The sequence below is a fragment of the Gossypium hirsutum genome, chromosome D06 (assembly GCF_007990345.1).
Source record: "Gossypium hirsutum isolate 1008001.06 chromosome D06, Gossypium_hirsutum_v2.1, whole genome shotgun sequence".
NCBI classification, from domain to species: domain Eukaryota; kingdom Viridiplantae; phylum Streptophyta; class Magnoliopsida; order Malvales; family Malvaceae; genus Gossypium; species Gossypium hirsutum.
The window spans coordinates 23,608,751-23,628,163 of NC_053442.1; the positions used below are offsets into that span (position 1 = coordinate 23,608,751).

General features: G+C 32.8%; 1 long non-coding RNA gene across 1 annotated transcript; it reads right to left on the bottom strand.

Annotated features, from left to right (window-relative positions):
• Positions 1 to 618: 618 nt before the first annotated feature.
• LOC121218320 (uncharacterized) lies at positions 619 to 1,610 on the bottom strand. Its single transcript, XR_005914560.1, has 2 exons — positions 1,214 to 1,610; positions 619 to 895 (listed from the first exon to the last, which is right to left on the bottom strand). It is a non-coding gene; the product is annotated as an uncharacterized lncRNA (long non-coding RNA).
• Positions 1,611 to 19,413: the final 17,803 nt, after the last annotated feature.

The following is a 19,413-nucleotide window of genomic DNA, read 5'->3' on the forward strand; positions in this document are numbered from 1 at the left end:
AATAAACTGAGAGCAAAAATGTGCTAATCAGAGAGCACTAACGTGCTAATAGTCAGAGAGCACTAATGTGCTAATAATCAGAGCACGCGCTAAGGTTTCTTAATGGCATGCCACTAATATCCCAATAGTTCTTATCTCGTCTATTTGGGCAAGTCATAACATACACACGTCACTTTTACACTTTTTACCATTCAATCCTTATAACAATACTTCGTATAATTATATCTTCCTATTTCATTACCACATGTAACTTGTCTCAATATTTAATAATCTTCCATAAATTTAATAATAATTCTTATTATACATTTCACATATCACTTTTACTTACTTTACAATTTAAAACTCATCATGACATTTCATTTAACAATGTTTTTCACTTTCAATAACATATATAACATATTTCATTTCTTGGTTTAATTTTAGTAATCTACCATGAATTCTTATTATCATATTTGTAATACCCAATTTACGCCCAACCCATATACATCACAAAAAATAAATATACATAAATAAAAACTAAATAAAAAAATTATAATAAAAGTCCAATACAGTCCAAAAGTAAAAAATAATATAGAAACATTTACCCAAATTTGCCTGGGCCCGCATACAAAAACCAAATACAAACCAAATAAAAAGACTAATATCTAAAGTTATTTACATGACCCAATAACAATAAACCCAATAGTACATTAAGCCCAATCCTAAAACTAATACCCTACCCAGTTTACATGGCCCAATTCAAATTGAAACCTAGCCAAAACTGGAGAAATACACCAGAAGCCTCTAGGGATTTCGAGAATTGCCAGCGCCGCATTAATTGGATCTAGGCCTCGCGCGTGCATCGCCACCGTGTGCATGCGGCTCCTCCACGCGTGTGCTCCAGATGGTTGGGTACCTACAACAGAAACAACAAACAAGCGGGTGAAACAAAAACATGGAAAAAATGCAAATAACAGAAGGAATAGAGGGGATTTGATTTATTTTTTATGTTCATTTTTGTGGCTATAAAAGGCCAATTGTAACACTGAAATGGGATCTTTTTTCCAGGCATATTGAAATACAAAAAAAAATCAATCAGAAAGGAAAAGAAATCAGATTTAAAAACGTGATTCACCATTTTTTTCTCTGCATTTCTTTACTGTTTTCTTTTATTTTTTTATACGAAGAAGAGAAAAGTAAAGGAAAAAGAAGAGGGAGAGAAGAGCGAACTTACCTGGTGGCTGATCTTCCTTCTACTCCGTCGCAATCAGAGTCGGATGGAGGATAGAGGCACGAAACGACGCACAGAGGAAAAGCATTTAGGGTTTGTAGATTTGTTAAATGGCTTAATGCCTAGGTTTTTAGGTTTTATGCGTGCAAGGAAACGACACCGTTTGAAGCCCGTTCTAATAGCTCCCAAAACGGTGCCGTATTGAGCTTACCCGATTATATTGACCCGATTCAATCTCAGATCCGCGCCTTTTGGTTCAAAGGTCTATTTGCGCAACAAGTCCCCCTTTGTTTTGTATTGTTTCAATGCGATTTCTTTCAATTTTTATTTATTTATTTATACCATATCTTTTATTCTGATTTTATTTTAGTCCAAAATCAAACAGTGACGTTTTTGTTATCTGAATTTGAATTCTGGAACTTATGCGTTTAATTGTGGTATTAGTCCTCATGCTTTCGATTGATTGTAAATTTAGTCTTCTAAGTGCTGTATTTTCGATTTAATTATTGTTTTTTTAAATTTATTTTTTATCTCTTATCAATCATAATGTTTTGTTTAATTTTATAAATATTAATGTTTTGTTTATTTATAATAAATTTTAAATGTTAGGATTAACATTGTTTTCAAACATTTTTTATTATAATTTTAAGGTACAACATATTCTTATTTAAAATTATTATTAACATATTTTGAGTTTATCAACATTGTTTTAAAATTTATCCCTTTTATTTTCAAACTCCATATCTTTATATGTTTCATCATCTATATATGTAAAAATGTTTTTCATAATAATTTGACATACTTTATACATATTTTAATAATTCATTTTATGTTATAACTTAGTTTTCTTGTGATATAATGTTTTAAATGCTACTATATGTGTTATTAAATTATTTCAAAAAAATTATATATATTATTGTTTTGATGTTTATTATTATCATGATTATAAATTTCAAAGTATTTTTATATGTATATATGTATTTTAAGTCGATTTTATTTATATAATTTACTTCTTTCAAAACCTATTTAGGTGATTACTTTTTTTAAAATCATATACGTATTGGAACTCTTACATAGTTATTTTATATGTATTATTTAGGGTAAATTAATAAATATATTATTTGTTTCAAATTTATTTTAAATACCATTATCCAATGTTGTATTATACTGTTTCACGTCCATTTTGAGTCTATGTGTAAATATTTTAGCTTATAAATGTTATTATTAATAAATATTGTGGTATTTAATTCATTTGATAGTTGGCAATTAGGATTGATATTTGCATGATGTGATGAAAATTGTTGTAACCACTTTTGTTCGAATTCCTCCATTGTTTATCATCCCTCAGTTTGTATTTAGATTGTGAATTGTATCTTTTTACATTACGTATCGCTATTCAATCATGTGCCATTTGTAAAAGTTTCATTTTAAAGCACAACAATCATTTTATTTCATAATTTTCAAAATACCCGGTATTTAAGACTCTCGAGAGAATTGTACCATAACTTATTGGGCTTCAATTCTTCCGATGAATTTAAATAGCCGAGTATCTCTTTTGTAATAAAACCACGTGATTTTTAAATAAATCTTGTCGGGAATTCAAAATGTTGAATCCTAACTTACTGGATATGACATTTTGTTATCTCGAATTAAGGATTTTAAAATAAAGGCAATATTCGGTGTTTAGGAATGTCGAGAAATTGAACCCTAGCTTACTGGATTCTGATTTCTTGATTGACCCAAATAACTAAATATCCTTTTCAAAATGTATGATTTTTTAAAATTTAAAAAGACAAACCTAATTTCGAAGATTGAACCGTTGCACCCTAACTCACTGAGTGTGACAATTTATGGGTATGTCTTATCATCCATTTCGATTATTCAGGTTTTCTTTTCAAGGGATCGTATTTTAAAATCTTTTCAAGTTTTCAGCATTAAGACATTAAACGATCAATTCGGTACCAATTTTTGGGCGTTGCGGGGTGCTAACCCTTCCTCGTGCTTAACTAACTCCCGAACCTATTTTCTCAAAAATTGTAGACCAAAAATCGTTTTCAAGGTGATCCGATCACACCTCAAATAAAGGTGGGTGGCAACTCCATTTTCATTTTCAAGGTCGATTTCTATTTTTTTTTAAAAAATAGTTTCGACAGCTTGGCGACTTCACTGGGGACATTTAGAGAGTCAAGCCGCAAAATTGATTGTTTTTTGTCTTATTGTCGAAAATTGAAAATTTGATTTGAAAAATTAGGATCCTCTCTTTGTATTTGTTTGTCTGATTACTATAAATTGAGTTGTATATTTTGGCATCATATTGCATAAAAGACTGTTTAGTCTTACCCTTTTAAGTGGGAGTGAGAAGCTATTCCTTCGTGAGGTTTTCACTTCCGTGCAGGATTGTGGATCACTTTCGGGATAATCCGTACCTATGTCTTCGTGAGATTTTCATCTCCGTGTAGCCATAGGGAAATGTATTCCCCTGAACTGAACTCGTTCTGTATGAGCCTATAATGGGCAAAGATCGAGGAATCTGCTGGTTCGGGTACCTTGACTTTAGAGCCAAATCGCATGTAGAAGACCTTAGGAACCTATCCTAGGTAGAGCCACTCCAAACCTCTAGTGGTTACCTGACTAGGTATTCTTTTTGTTTGCTTTTGTTTTGTACTAACCCGTTTTGTTTTGTTTCGATTATGATTGCATTGCATTTGCATCTTAGAAAAGAGATGTTGATTAAAAATCGATTACTAAATTAGAAAGCTTGTCATGGAATACAGACTTCTTGATAAAGTGGAAGATAATACGGTTGCCCGACTATATTCCAAGAAACACAAGAAGGGCGATGAAAGAGTTCGTGACTTTACTTCGTGGCCCGAGGATTCAAGATGATTGTCTAAAAGCCTTCGACGTTCCAACTCCCTTAAAGAAGCTGACGAGCCTTATAAAGATGGGCAGATGATGGATCGCGACCAGGATCAAGAAAAGGAGCTAGCAGTGGCATCCATTGGAAATTTGTGAGATTTATTTTAAACATTCGGATGAGGAAATTATTGAGGTTGTTTCTGGGAATATGAAGGCGAGGACGTACATGCATCCGTTTTATGTAAAGAAGTTTGTCTTCTAGTAAAATTTTCTAAATGTAATTGAATCAGAATTAACATCTCTTCAGGCATTCATTTCATGCATCTGCATTACATAACATCATATGCATTAAAATCCATTGAAAGAGTCTAATTGAGTAAATTTATTTCAGTTAATTTGGAAAACCAACACCCTTACGATATCCAAGCAAAGGTTAGAGAAATGGAAGAAAGGTTGGAAAAATTAGAGCGAATGCAAATACAGATGCAAGAGCAACTGACTAAATTTCAACAGGAGATGAGATATCAGATGCTAGAATTACAGAGAACTTTGATGAACCAATTCAACCGATTGCTAGCTGGAGAGTTAGAAGTAGTGAAAGACTCAGTGATCCACTTTGGGGTTAATACTGAGGATCTTGCCTATTCCCTAGATTGTACTCCGATAAGTGTACAGATCCTGCTAGATGGGCGTTCATAAGGGGCACTCTTTGCTATTAGATCCCAACATTATCAGACTGGTACATCGACACTAGTGAATTGCTTGGCAGGCCTAGGATCAAATTTGAGGAACAATTTTCCTGTTGCTCTTGATAACCTAGCAGAAATAAAATAGTCGAGGGTGGAGTACCTATATACTACAAAGGCCCTAAGGAAGAAGGGAAATAAATGGGATAATGCAGGCAGGTATAACAAGGGCCACTCAATGCCAATCACTGCGGGTAGGCCAAAGTCAGAAATCATTAGCCATCAGAGCCCTTTAAAGCGAGAATTTTACACGAAGACAAGTATAGAAAGACCTCAATTTACATCTATACCGATGTTATATAGTGAGCTATATCAAAGCCTATTTAATGCACATGTGGTGTCCCTCTTCTACTTGAAACCCATGCAGCCCCTATTTCCTAAAGGATACGATGCAAATGCCCAGTGCGAATATCATGCAGGAATCACGGGGCATTCAATAGAAAACTTCTCTGCTTTCAAAAAACTAATTGAAAGACTCATTAATAGGGGTATCGTCAAGTTTGGTGACTTATCAAATCTGCTACCCAATTATATTGATAATGGGGTAGACATGAGGGCAAGAAGAGGATTAGTTATTTCTGATTCAAAAGGAAACCATGGAAAGATAGGCAACTATTGTAAGTTCCATCACGAGAAGGGGTACGAGACCGAAGAGAGTATGGAACTCAAGGCCTTGGTTCAGGGCATGATGGACGACAAAAAGATGAAGCTCTTTGAGGAAATTAAAGAAGAGAAAAACATACACACAAGGTTGGGAAGTGTTCACTTCAATGACATATAGACGCAATTGAAAAGAGACCTTGTTAGATGTCCGCCCTTATAAATTTGGGAGTGTTCTAAGTAATTGGACTGCAGAAGAAATCCCTGTAGTTTTTAGAGCTTATTTAGAGTAATGTTCAGAACATTTTTGTTGTTTTTAGCCTAAAAATGATAGAATTCCTTTGTGCAATAAGCTCATGTCTGAACGTCATTATTCTAATAAAATACATCTTTGCATTCATTTTTAAGCTAATATTCTTTCATTCTTTTTGAACAATTATTCTTTCATTCTTTTGGGTTTTCTTCTACATCATTTTTATTCATAATTATAATGTACAAATAATTATTCATAAAGTTACATATTCTTTTTTATATTCTTTGGTATTTACTATGGGTCCTCAGATATCAATGACGTGAGTGACATTGTTACAGACTTAGAATCTCCTTTTGAGCGAGATATGTTTTTAGAGGGATCTCATGACTTTGAAAATGACATGGATTGTAGCCTATCTCTGGACTTGTTGAGGGTGGTAGAACAAGAGGACCAACAGATCCTACCTCACAAGGAATCATTAGAAATTGTGAGTTGGGTGAATATTGGAATTGACATGACCACAAAGATAAAGTGGAACCTTATTGAGTTGCTTCGAGAATTCAAAGATGTCTTCACATGGTCATACCAGAATATGCTTGGGTTAAACACTGACATTGAAGATTGTAAGCCAGCTTAGCAGAAGCTCAGGAGAATGAGGCTCGATATCGTGCTACAAGAAAAAGTCAAAAAGTAATTTGATACTGGGTTTTTACAAGCGATCAAATATTCAGGATGGATAGCCAACATCGTACTAGTCTTTAAAAAATGGGAAAGTACGAATGTATGAGGATTATAGGGATTTGAACAAAGCCAGTCCCAAAACTCATTGTATTTCACACTTTAATGGATAATATGGCAGGTTACTTATTGTTTTCGTTCATGGACAACTTCTCTGGATACAATTAAATAAAGAGACATCCCAAAGATATAGGAATGACCACATCCATCACCTTATGGGAAATTTTTGCTATAAAGTGAGGTCTTTCGGGTTAAAGAAGGTTTGGAAGGCCTTTCTCTTTGACTTATCATAACTTTGCCCATTGAAGCTGATTGCTCTACACTTTTATTGGGTTTTATCCTAATTAAAGAGGACGATCCAAAGTTTTGTCATCATAGTTAAATTTCGCACCAAAAGGCTCTATGAAAGAAATTTGGTACCAAAGAAGATTTTTCGCATATAATATGAAAGTGGAAGATCTTATGTGGGAGACTTTATCGAAAAAATATTGGTTCTGATCAAAAGGGATAATAAGGACTTGCCTAATCCTATAAGTTCAGATTCAATTTCACAAAAAAAAGAAAGAAAAGAAAAAAGAAAAAAAAACAAAAGAAAAAAGAAAAATCAAAGTCAAAATACAAAAAAATGAAAATAAAAAAGAAAAAGAAAAGAAAAAGAAAAAAGAAAAAGGAGAGGCCAAGGCGAAAACCCGCAAAGGGCACTTTGTGACCAAAGGTGGATTTGAGTTGAAAACTCGAAAAATGCGACTCAAATTTTGAGCGAAATGGGGTCTGGACATCATCATCATTGATGGCTTCTAATGGGCATTGCTTTAGTTTTTCGAGATCATTAATTACTTTATCAAATGGGTAAAGGTTGCTTTATACGTCAATGTCATCATGTGCCGATATAGAATTCCAGAAAAGATGGTATTAGAAAATGTATTGAACTTGAATGATAGCATGATAGTTGAGGTCTGTAATCAAATCAAAATAAGACACCACAGTTCGTCACTGTATTGACCAAAAATGAATTGTAAAAAAAAACTAAGACTTACAATGGCTGGCATGTGAAGTTACCATTTGCCCTCCTGGTTTTTCGAACGTTATCGGGACTTCGACTGGGGCAACACCGTTTCTCTTGTTTACAAGATGGAAGTAGTTCTACCTATCGAAGTAGAAATCCTTTTCTATGGGTATTAGTTAAGCTAAGAGTTGGATGAGGAAGAATGAATCCAGTATGATCAGGCTAAAAAGCTATGCAGTACAGTCAAATTATCAAAGGCGAATGGCGCGAGCCTACAACCAAAAGGTTCACCTCAGAGAATTCTATAAGGGGAACCTAATGTTGAGAAAGATCCTTCCTACACGAAAGTATATATGGTAAAAACTTGCCAAATCCTGCAAACTCAGATTCAGTCAAGCATTACTTCGCCTGAAGAAGGACAAGGGATCAAGGTGAAAACCCGCAAAGGGCGCTTTGATTCCTAAAAATAATAATAATAAAAAAAGACCAAGGTGAAAACCCACAAAGGGCGCTTTGAGTCCAAAAAAATAAAATAAAATAAATAAATAAATGGTGAGGCTAAGGTGAAAACCCGCAAAGGGCGCCTTGAGACCAAAGGGGATTTTAGTTGAAAACCCGAAAAGGGCGGTTCAAATATTGATCAAATGGGGCATGAGGTGATCAGAGCAGTTCAAATTTTTATCAGATTGGGGCATATGATGATCTTGATATATTTGAATCAACAGGAAAGGGTAGGCGACATCTTGGGGCATCGACAAAGCATTGTAGATCTCCTAAACACATGTCAAATTCAGAATGGTCTTCAGAAAGTTTGTACAGAGAAGTTCAAGCTGCGAGATCTGGGGCACCCAATTTTTATATTATTTATATAGAATTTATTGCTCTTGGAATACTTTATTCTTTTCCAAGATACACATTCCCAATCAATTTCTTTGTTATCCTTTTTTTACTATTTTTGATAATTTATTCCTTTCGAGCTATGCTCAGAACCAACTTTATTCTTATTCATTGTTATGATCTTTTTGCAGGCATGTTGCATTACAATAATGATTAATGGGCTAATAAAACTTTCACAAGGGAATTTTTGCATATTACTCTAGAAGTTTCTAAATAATACAGAAGCCTGAAACAGGACTATTGTTTAGAACGCACCAAGTTTAAAGGTTGGAAATCTGTAAATGAAGAGTCTAAATTAGGACTTTCTCTTTGGATTTTGTTGTCTAAAACATTGATTGAACAAAATGACAAGATATTGTGTTGATAACAAAGCTTAAATAAACAAGCAAGCAATGATCACCAGGCAATAGGAAGAGGTTACCTCAGAGAAGAGAGCCTTCATTTGAGCATGAGACGGCACCCTGGGAATGGTGTAAGGGACCAGATAAATTTAGATCCTGTATCCTTGAATTGTGATAGGAGAGGATTGAGGAAAAGCCACATATTTCTACCCTTGGGTTATAGTGGGAGAATGATGGTACAAATTTTGTGTCCCAGTGGATTGAACTTTGAGGTATACAGTGAGGGCAATCTGATTAAATGTTTCTTCAAAAACGCCAGCCGAGAAGGAAGGTGTTATAGCACTTCAGTGATAAAGCCTTAATAAACTTTGAGCAATGATAACCTAAGTGATAAAGAAGGATCATTCTCGAAAAAATATAAAATTCTGCATTCATGCAAACACCATTCACACATGTCTAGTTAGGAGCATTTGATTCATTTTGATCATGCCGTCCTAATCATTAGACATAATTAGGTTCATTATACAGGTCATGTTCCCTAGAGAACAGATCAGTGAAATTAGTAGATCTTGCCTTCCTGTAATGACAGAGAAGCAGATCGAAGACACCAGCCTTACCTCCCTGGGTTGTAGTGGAGCAGGTTGAAAATAACAGATCTTATCTCCCTAAGCAGTAGTGGAGTAGATCGAAGACGGTGAATCTTATCTTCCCCAGGAGTAGGGAAGCAAATTTAAGCCATTTGTCCTATCTCCCTGGACAGCAGGGGAATAGGTGGAAGATTGTAAGCCTTATCTCCCTAAGCAGTGGTGGAGCAGATCGAAGACGACGAATCTTATCTTCCCCAGGAGTAGGGAAGCAGATTTAAGCCACTAGTCCTATCTCCCTGGACAATAGTGGAATAGGTTGAAGGTTGTGAATCCTATCTCCCTGGTCAGTAGTGGAATAGGTTGAAAATTACAAATCTTATCTCCCTAAGCAGTAGTGGAGCAGATCGAAGACGGTGAATCTTATCTTCTCAGGAGTAGGGAAGCAGATTTAAACCACTAGTCCTATCTCCCTGGACAGCAGGGGAATAGGTGGAAGATTGTATGCCTTAGCTCCCTAAGCAGTAGTGGAGTAGGTTGAAAATTACAGATCTTATCTCCCTAAGCAGTAATGGAGCAGATCGAAGACGGTGAATCTTATTTTCCCCAAGAGTAGGGAAGTAGATTTAAGCCACTAGTCCTATCTCCCTGGACAACAGTGGAATATGTTGAAGGTTGTGAATCCTATCTCCTTGGTCAGCAGTGGAATAGGTTGAAAATTACAAATCTTATCTCCCTAAGCAATAGTGGAGCAGATCGAAGAAGGCAAATCTTATCTTCCCTAGGAGTAGGGAAGCAGATTTAAGTCACTAGTCCTATCTCCCTGGACAACAGGGGAATAGGTGGAAGATTGTAAGCCTTATCTCCCTAAGCAGTAGTGGAGTAGGTTGAAAATTACAGATCTTATATCCCTAAGCAGTAGTGGAGCAGATTGAAGACGGTGAATCTTATTTTCCCCAGAAGTAGGGAAGCAGGTTTAAGCCACTAGTCCTATCTCCCTGGGCAGCAGTGGAATAGGTTGAAGATTGTAAGCCTTACCTCCCTAAGCAGTAGTGGAGTAGGTTGAAAATTACAGATCTTATCTCCCTAAGCAGTAGTGGAGCAGATAAAAAACAGTGAATCTTGCTTCCCAAGCGGTACAGTGGAACAAATTAAAGCCACAACGATGAATCTTACTTCCTCGACATTGCAGTTAAAAAGACTGAAGCTACAATGGCGAATCTTACTTCCCAAAAGTGACGAGTTACAAATCTTATCACCCTGATATTGCAGTGGAGTGGATCGAAGCACCAATTCCTATACCTTTGAAGGTACAATAGGATGGAATGAGGCAACTCAAAGAAGAAGAGCACCAAGGCCCAACACGACCGAGCAAAATTGGCCATTTCTAGAGTCATTACTCCGTTCTCGTTACACGACAATGAGCAAAGAGGGGCAGCTGTAATACCCAAATTATGCCCGGCCCGTATACATCACAAAAAATAAATATATATATAAAAACTAAATAAAAAATTATAATAAAAGTCCAATGCAATCCAAAAGTAAAAAATAATACAGAAACATTTACCCAAATTTGCTTGGGCCCGCATACAAAAACCAAATACAAACCAAATAAAAAGTCTAATATCTAAGGTTTATTTACATGGCCCAATAACAATAAACCCAATAGTACATTAAGCCCAATCCTAAAACTAATACCCTAACCTAGTTTACATGGCCCAATTCAAACTGAAACCTAGCCAAAACTGGAGAAATACACCAGAAGCCTCTAGGGATTTCGGGAATCGTTAGCGCTGCAGTAGTTGGATCTAGGCCTCGCACGTGCATCGCCACCACGTGCATGAGCCTCCTCCACGCATGTGCTCCATATGGTTGGGTACCTGCAATAGAAACAACAAACAAGCGGGCGAAACAAAAACATGGAAAAAACGCAAATAACAGAAGGAATAGAGGGGATTTGATTTGGATTTGATTAATTTTTAATTTTCATTTTTGTGGCTATAAAAGGCCAATTGTAACACTGAAATAGGATCTTTTTTCCAGGCATATTAAAATAATAAGAAAATCAATCAAAAAGGAAAAGAAATCAGATTTGAAAAGGTGATTCACCATTTTTTTCTCTGCATTTCTTTACTGTTTTCTTTTATTTTTTTATACGAAGAAGAGAAAAGTAAAGGAAAAAGAAGAGGGAGAGAAGAGCGAACTTACCTGGTGGCCGATCTTCCTTCTACTCCTTCTCAATCGGAGTCGGATGGAGGATAGAGGCACGAAATGGTGCACAGAGGAAAAACATTTAGGGTTTGTAGATTTGTTAAATGGCTTAATTCGTAGGTTTTTAGGTTTTATGCGTGCAAGGAAACGACACCCTTTGAAGCCCGTTCTTTAATAGCTCCCAAAACGGTGTCGTATTGAGCTTGCCCGATTATATTGACCCGGTCCAATCTCAGATCCGCGCCTTTTGGTTCAAAGGTCTATTTACGCAACAAGTCCTCCTTTGTTTTGTATTGTTTCAATCCGATTTCTTTCAATTTTTATTTATTTATTTATACCATATCTTTTATTCTGATTTCATTTTAGTCTAAAATCAAACGGTGACGTTTTTGTTATCTGAATTTGAATTCTGGAACTTATTCGTTTAATTGTGGTATTAGTCCTCATGCTTTCCATTGATTGTAAATATAGTCTTCTAAGTGCTGTATTTTCAATTTAATTATTGTTTTTTTTTAAATTTTATTTTTTTATCTCTTATTAATCATAATGTTTTGTTTAATTTTATAAATATTAATGTTTTGTTTATTTATAATAAATTTTAAATGTTAGGATTAACATTGTTTTCAAACATTTTTTATTATAATTTTAAGGTACAACATATTCTTATTTAAAATTATTATTAACATATTTTGAGTTTATCAACATTGTTTTAAAATTTATCCTTTTTATTTTCAAACTCCATATCTTTATATGTTTCATCATCTACATATGTAAAAATGTTTTTCATAATAATTTGACATACTTTATACATATTTTAATAATTCATTTTATGTTATAACTTAGTTTTCTTTTGATATAATGTTTTAAATGCTACTATATGTGTTATTAAATTATTTCAAAAAAAATTATATATATTATTGTTTTGATGTTTAATATTATCATGATTATAAATTTCAAAGTATTTTTATATGTATATATGTATTTTAAGTCGATTTTATTTATATAATTTACTTCTTTCAAAACCTATTTAGGTGATTACTTTTTTTAAAATCATATACGTATTGGGACTCTTACATAGTTATTTTATATGTATTATTTAGGGTAAATTAATAAATATATTATTTGTTTCAATTTTATTTTAAATACCATTATCCAATGTTGTATTATATTGTTTCACGTCCATTTTGAGTCTATGTGTAAATATTTTAGCTTATAAATGTTATTATTAATAAATGTTGTGGTATTTAATTCATTTGATAGTTGGCAATTAGGATTGATATTAGCATGATGTGATGAAAATTGTTGTAACCACTTTTGTTTAAATTCCTCCATTGTTTATCATCCCTCAGATTGTATTTAGAATGTGAATTGTATCTTTTTACATTACGTATCGCTATTCAATATGTTCCATTTGTAAAGGTTGCATTTTAAAGCACAACAATCATTTTATTTCATAATTTTCAAAATACTCGGTATTCACGACTCTCGATAGAATTGTACCCTAACTTATTGGGCTTCAATTCTTTCGATGAATTTAAATAGCCGAGTATCTCTTTTGTAATAAAACCACGTGATTTTTAAATAAAGCTTGTCGAGAATTCAAAATGTTGAATCCTAACTTACTGGATATGACATTTTGTTATCTCGAATTAAGGATTTTAAAATAAAGACAATATTCGGTGTTTAGGAATGTCGAGAAATTGAACCCTAGCTTACTGGATTCTGATTTCTCGATTGACCCAAATAACCAAATATCATTCTCAAAATGTATGATTTTTTAAAATTTAAAAAGACAAACCTAATTTCGAAGATTGAACCGTTGCACCCTAACTCACTGAGTGTGCCAATTTATGGGTATGTCTTATCATCTAATTCGATTATTCAGGTTTTCTTTTCAAGGGATCATATTTTAAAATCTTTTCAAGTTTTCAGCATTAAGATATTAAACGATCAATTCGGTACCAATTTCTGGGCGTTGCGAGGGTGCTAACCCTTCCTCGTGCGTAACTGACTCCCGAACCTATTTTCTCAAAAATTGTAAACCAAAAATCGTTTTCAACGTGATCCGATCACACCTCAAATAAAGGTCGGTGGCGACTCCATTTTCATTTTCAAGGTCAATTTCTATTTTTTTTTAAAAAATAGTTTCGACAATATTTACATATTATTTTACTCATCTTACAATTTTAGTCATTAGGTTATCAAGTCGCTAAATGGAACTTTCGTATCTTTTTACTACATGTAGCATGTTTCATTATTTAATATAATTACCATAATTCACCACTTATTTATATCTTATCTACCTTATGCTACTTTTACATTTTTAACAACAACATTTTCCACTAACAATAATACACGTATCATATCTCATATTTATTAATCTTCCATAATTTGCTATTAAATTTTATTATATATATTTTTCATATATCACTTTTGCGTACTTTACAATGTAATCCTTTTCTTTCTCATATTTTATCATATAACTCCATAACATTACCACATCATTCTACTCATCAATTCTATACATATATCATTTCTTATACTCATTTATTTATATAAAAAAAGTATAGTTCTATTAACTTTTGTACCTTTTATAGATTAGTCCTTTGTACACTTTTAATCTTTTCCTTAATTTTCTTTTATTTTCTCTATTACATTTTACTTAGTTAATTCTTCATACAAATATACTCAATCATTATAACATTATATTCTTTACTTATATAATATGTAAATTCCTAATTAAACACTATATCTAGATTTATACTCAACTAATTTTACTTAATAATTTATCGCATATTTAAAATAAATAAAACTTTAGTTGTACTTACAACTCAAAGCATGGAATCAAGCTTTCTTCCTCTTCTTCTTCCTTTAGCTCCTTCTTTGCTTTAATTCTCTACTTTTTTTTCTCACTTTTTCTTCACTTTTCCATATCAAAATACACAATATTTACACATTAAAATCAAATTCACATATAATATTTCATGGTTTTCAAATAAAACTAACATGTATTTCAAGAAAAGTTTAACTTTCTTATCTCAATCACTTGTATTCAACACTAATTCTTATTTTCTCTCTCCTCCGAGACAAGTATGGATTCATTTCTTTTAACAGTTGGGTAGTTACTACACTTCTCTACTAATTTTACTCACTAATCTTGAAGAAATTTGACAGAAACTAGCTTAATTAGTTTGAATTTGGTTAAAAGAACTAAAGTGAAAAGAAAAATAAAAGTTAGAAATGGTGGAGAATGGTGGCTAATGTGAGACTTAATGTGGCTAATGGCTATTTATAGCCATTCCATCATTTTCTTTTCTTCATTTCTCTAGTTTCTTCCATTAAAAATATCTCATTTTATTTTATTTACCATTCTACCCTCATTATTCACACTTTTTACTATTTATCCTTAATCATTACCTCCCATAATTATCTTTTCAATTCATTTACCATTTTACCCCTTCATTTTTTTATAATACCACCCATGTGTCTTATTTTCTTTTGTTATATTTTCACCTCTAATCTCTCCTCCTTTTTCATCAATTTAATTTAATCCTTCAACACCCAATTTTCTCACCTTGTCCCAATAATTTCCATTAATTTAATTGGTTCCCTAAATAAATTTATCTTAATATTTATACTTTTCCAAATACCTTCTGCACCTGTCTAATTTTCAATTTATGAATTTCTCAAAATTTTGACTAATTTATTATATATTTATTACTGTTCAAGGTTTCAAAAATTTTGGGGATGTTATAATTACCATGATTGAAAACTCATTATTGTATACTCTTTACGAAAGTAATTCATCCAACTGCTTTATCCAATGACCTCATCATGTGTGTGTTACATTCATATGATATCCTTGATTCTTTTGAGTTAAATCCGTTCACTTAATACAATCCTATTTTATCGCATTCTCACCATTGTGTCTTCTTAATGATTAATATGGTCACTGTCAATAAATGACTGTGATAAATTGATTGTTCAATAACAAGCAACCACAACTCTTTAATTGAGCTATGAATTTCACTGTTGCTAGTTAAGCCATGTCATACACAAGTCATGTACCCAACATACCGGCTATCGACTCAATCATCGTTAGAGTATAAGCCTCCACTTATTTCAAAGCACATGAGTTACATACGCATGGTTAATGACTAACTCAGGATTTACGTAAATCAAACCATGAATGTCACAAGTGAATTAATTTACAAACGGATTCCAAATTAATTCATCTTCGGTCTATTCCAATGTCTCATTCTACCAATGAATACATCTATGTCTCTACTCGTGGAGTCAACTGCTCCGATAGTTAAGACTAGCCATCTCCACAATTGGAATTGTATATGACATAATAATCCTTCTCAATATTTGAATCAAATGTTCATTTTGATTCTTTTATAGGATTATGGAATCGTTTAGATTATCTACTGAAGTAAGTTGTCTTTCTCGCAATGTAGACATTCTTATAGTGCCACTTATCATCAATTTAAACTTAGATAATTAATGAGCTAATATTTTCTTGTCATAATTTTGCTCTCCATGCAAAATATAAAAGACAGAAGTACAAAAGACATAACATTGAAATATGACATTTATTTATTCATTGTTCAAATACATAGAAAACAATTACATGTTTACTACAATATGGGTACATTTCTTAACAATCTTCCAATTTCCCTAGTGAAGTAAATATGTCATGTTTTTGCATTCTCATATCCTCAATGTGTTTGTTAAAACTCCTAGTTACAAGAGTCTTAGTAAACAGATCCGGAAGGTTATCTTCAAAAGCTACTTTCACCACATCTATAATTCCTTTGGCTACTACCTCTCATATTACATGATACTTCTGATCAATATGTTTCATACTTAAGAAAAGAACCCAAGTAAATCTAGATTAATTATCTAAAAGTAAAAATGTATATTATTTTCCACCCAAGCTAGCAGTCTTAATGGGTCCAAAAAGATCAATGTGAATTAATTGTAAAACTCTAACGATTGACACATAATTGATAGAATTAAAAGAGTCTATTTTATGTTTGCCCTTAATACATGCATCGCAAAATTTATCTAAGTTAAAAACATTTTTTAACAAACCTCTTAATAAGTCTTTTTTAACCAATTTATACAATATGCTCATGCTAGTATGTCCTAATTTTCTATGTCATAACCAAGAAGTATTTTCATTCTTGGCCATAAAGCAAATATTTGAGTTAGTTATCTAAAAGCACCATATATATATTTCTTATTCTATGACCAACAAGCACAATCTTATTAGAAACAATGTCAATAACTTTATACCCATTTGATTCAAATGTGACATTGATACCTTTATCACTTAATTGACTTATACTCAAAAGATTATGCTTAAGACTGTTGGCATATAAAACATTTTCAATGAAGATTAAATAGTTTTTATCAATTCAACCAATTCCATCAATTAGTCATTTGGAGTTGTCACCAAATGTAACTTCTCCTCCACATTTTTGGATTTATTTCGATAAAATGAATTTGTTATTAGTCATGTTTCTTGAGCATCCACTATCAAGGTACTATGAGTTTCCACTTGAATTGTTCACCTTGAAGCCATGCTCATTTTCCTACAAACATAGAATTAAAATTTGATTTCTAGTACCGAAATTCTTTTGTGTCCATAAGCATTAGTTCCTATAATTTTGGTCCCTTTGGGTATCCATTTTGAAAGGATATCATTGTCTTTAGTAGTACTAAGTCCTTTAGGGACCATACACTTCTAACATGTTTTCCCTTATAGGGTTTTTAGGGACCTCTATGTTTATAGTAATTGGAGTTTTTTTAACAAAGTTTTGTTTTGAATTTTCTCATTTCTCAAATCTTTTTAGAGAAAATTTGTTCAAATAAGCTTTTTTTTTCTTGAGAACTCTAGTTGCTTTTCATGATCTTTTGAAAGCAAATTGTGCAAGTCTAAATTCTTTTTCTCAAAATTATTAATCATTGCTCGCATGTCACTTACTTTCTTTTCAAGTTCATGGTTAGCTTTCAAAAGTAAGTCATTTTCAATTTTTAATTTTGAAACATTTTTTTCTATATTTTGAAACCATGAATTCAAACTCCAAGCCTAACTCATCATAGGCATCTTATAACTCATCAAAAGAATAAGAAATTGAGCTAGATGAGTTAAAAGTTTCCTTAGAATCTTCTATGGCCATAAGGAAAAGGTTGGCTACTTCTTGTTCTTTTTCATCGGAAGAATATTCATCACTTGATGTAGCTACACTGGCCTTGTGTTTTTTGTCTTCTTGACCCCCTTTTCTTCCATTGGGAATAATCAAACTTGATATGCCCCGACTTCTTGCACTCATAACATGTAACACCCTCTACCTAATCTAGATATCGGATGTTACATCCTACAAACACTTAGCAAAATTTCTAAACCATTTGTGCATAATCCTTTTCCAGCATACTTCATATTATTTTAATAAAGGTTTATAAACAAAATAAATAAGGAAAAACAATTAGGAATACATCAGATTCTTAAGAATAAAATTTTTGTAATACATTACAACACACAAATCTATTAAAGACGGACTCTTCTTAGCGTAATGTACTATACACCATATTCCTAAAATGTCCTTTGTATGCATAGTAACCCAACTTGCCATTTCTATGGAACTTTCTTGGCCTGATCTCTCCTAAATGGTTGTCCACAGATATTATTCCTTGGCGGATACCTACTAACTGATATTACATTTGGCGAATTCACATCCAAAGTTTGATAACTGTCAGAATACAAATCAAATCATATATTGATTCAAACCCAAAATAAACTTATACTGCTGATGAAACATTCCAAATCATTCAGAAAAATTCCAAATGTCTAGGTTACATAACACAAGAACACCTAAATTGACAAATGGCTCAGATTCCAAATAACCCTAGAACGAGACATGATACTATTCAAATATGACGGATACCAAATAACTCAGATTTCAACCCCACATAGCTTAGAAGAACTTAGTCCAACAAACTTCTTAGTCCAACATACTTTTTAACATCCTTACTTTTTCAAAACTTAATCATACAGAGCTATTAGACTTATTAGGAGGTGGAATATCCATTGATAAATTCAAAAACCTTAGCTTCCAGCTTAATAAAATAGAAGAAAACATATATGTTTAAGAAGAATAAACAAATAGTAATATTGAAGGAAGAAAAACCATCTAGACAAACTCTTCTCACCATAAATATATACACCTAGTTCCCCTTAGTGGAACTTGACAAGTGTCAATTAGATCCAAAATTTATCCTAATAAATGTCTTAAAAAAATCTGAGAGAAATATAAATGAGAATCCTATAAAAATATTATTTGACCAATTAATTCAGCTAGCTCCAAACCAGATCACGTTATAAAACCCAACTAACACAATGCTCAAGCAAATTGGGATTACTATACTTTTGGTGGTAACTCACACCAGACTTACTCTTTGCTTGTCAAGCTCTTTTCTTAAATAGCAAAATAACCTGAGATGAATAACTTAAGAGAAAATCTTTAATTACTTCTATGGAGGATACTTTACGCCAAACTCTAATCCACCAGAAGACTGTAAATCAGTAGATTACACTACGCCAAATAGATAACTTCACATCCTCATGCCCTCTAATTGGATTTTCCAGATTTGAGGCGAGACATAACAAATTATGGGATCTTTCTCCTTGGTAGATTCAATCTTTAACCCTTTTCTTTGAAATCTTCTCCCTTTGTTTGATTTTATGTATATTTTGAATCTTTTAACAAACATGACCATTTATTTTTCCTCATCCACTTCATTGCTTGATTTGATTTCTTCGACTTTTATGGATTTGAGGAAAACATAGATCTTTTTTCTTCTCAACCATCCCTTCTTTTACCCCTTCTTTGAGTTTCATCTCATGAGTGAGCAAAAAGCTGATCAATTCGTTTAGCAAAAAGGGTCTCCAAATTCTTTGGT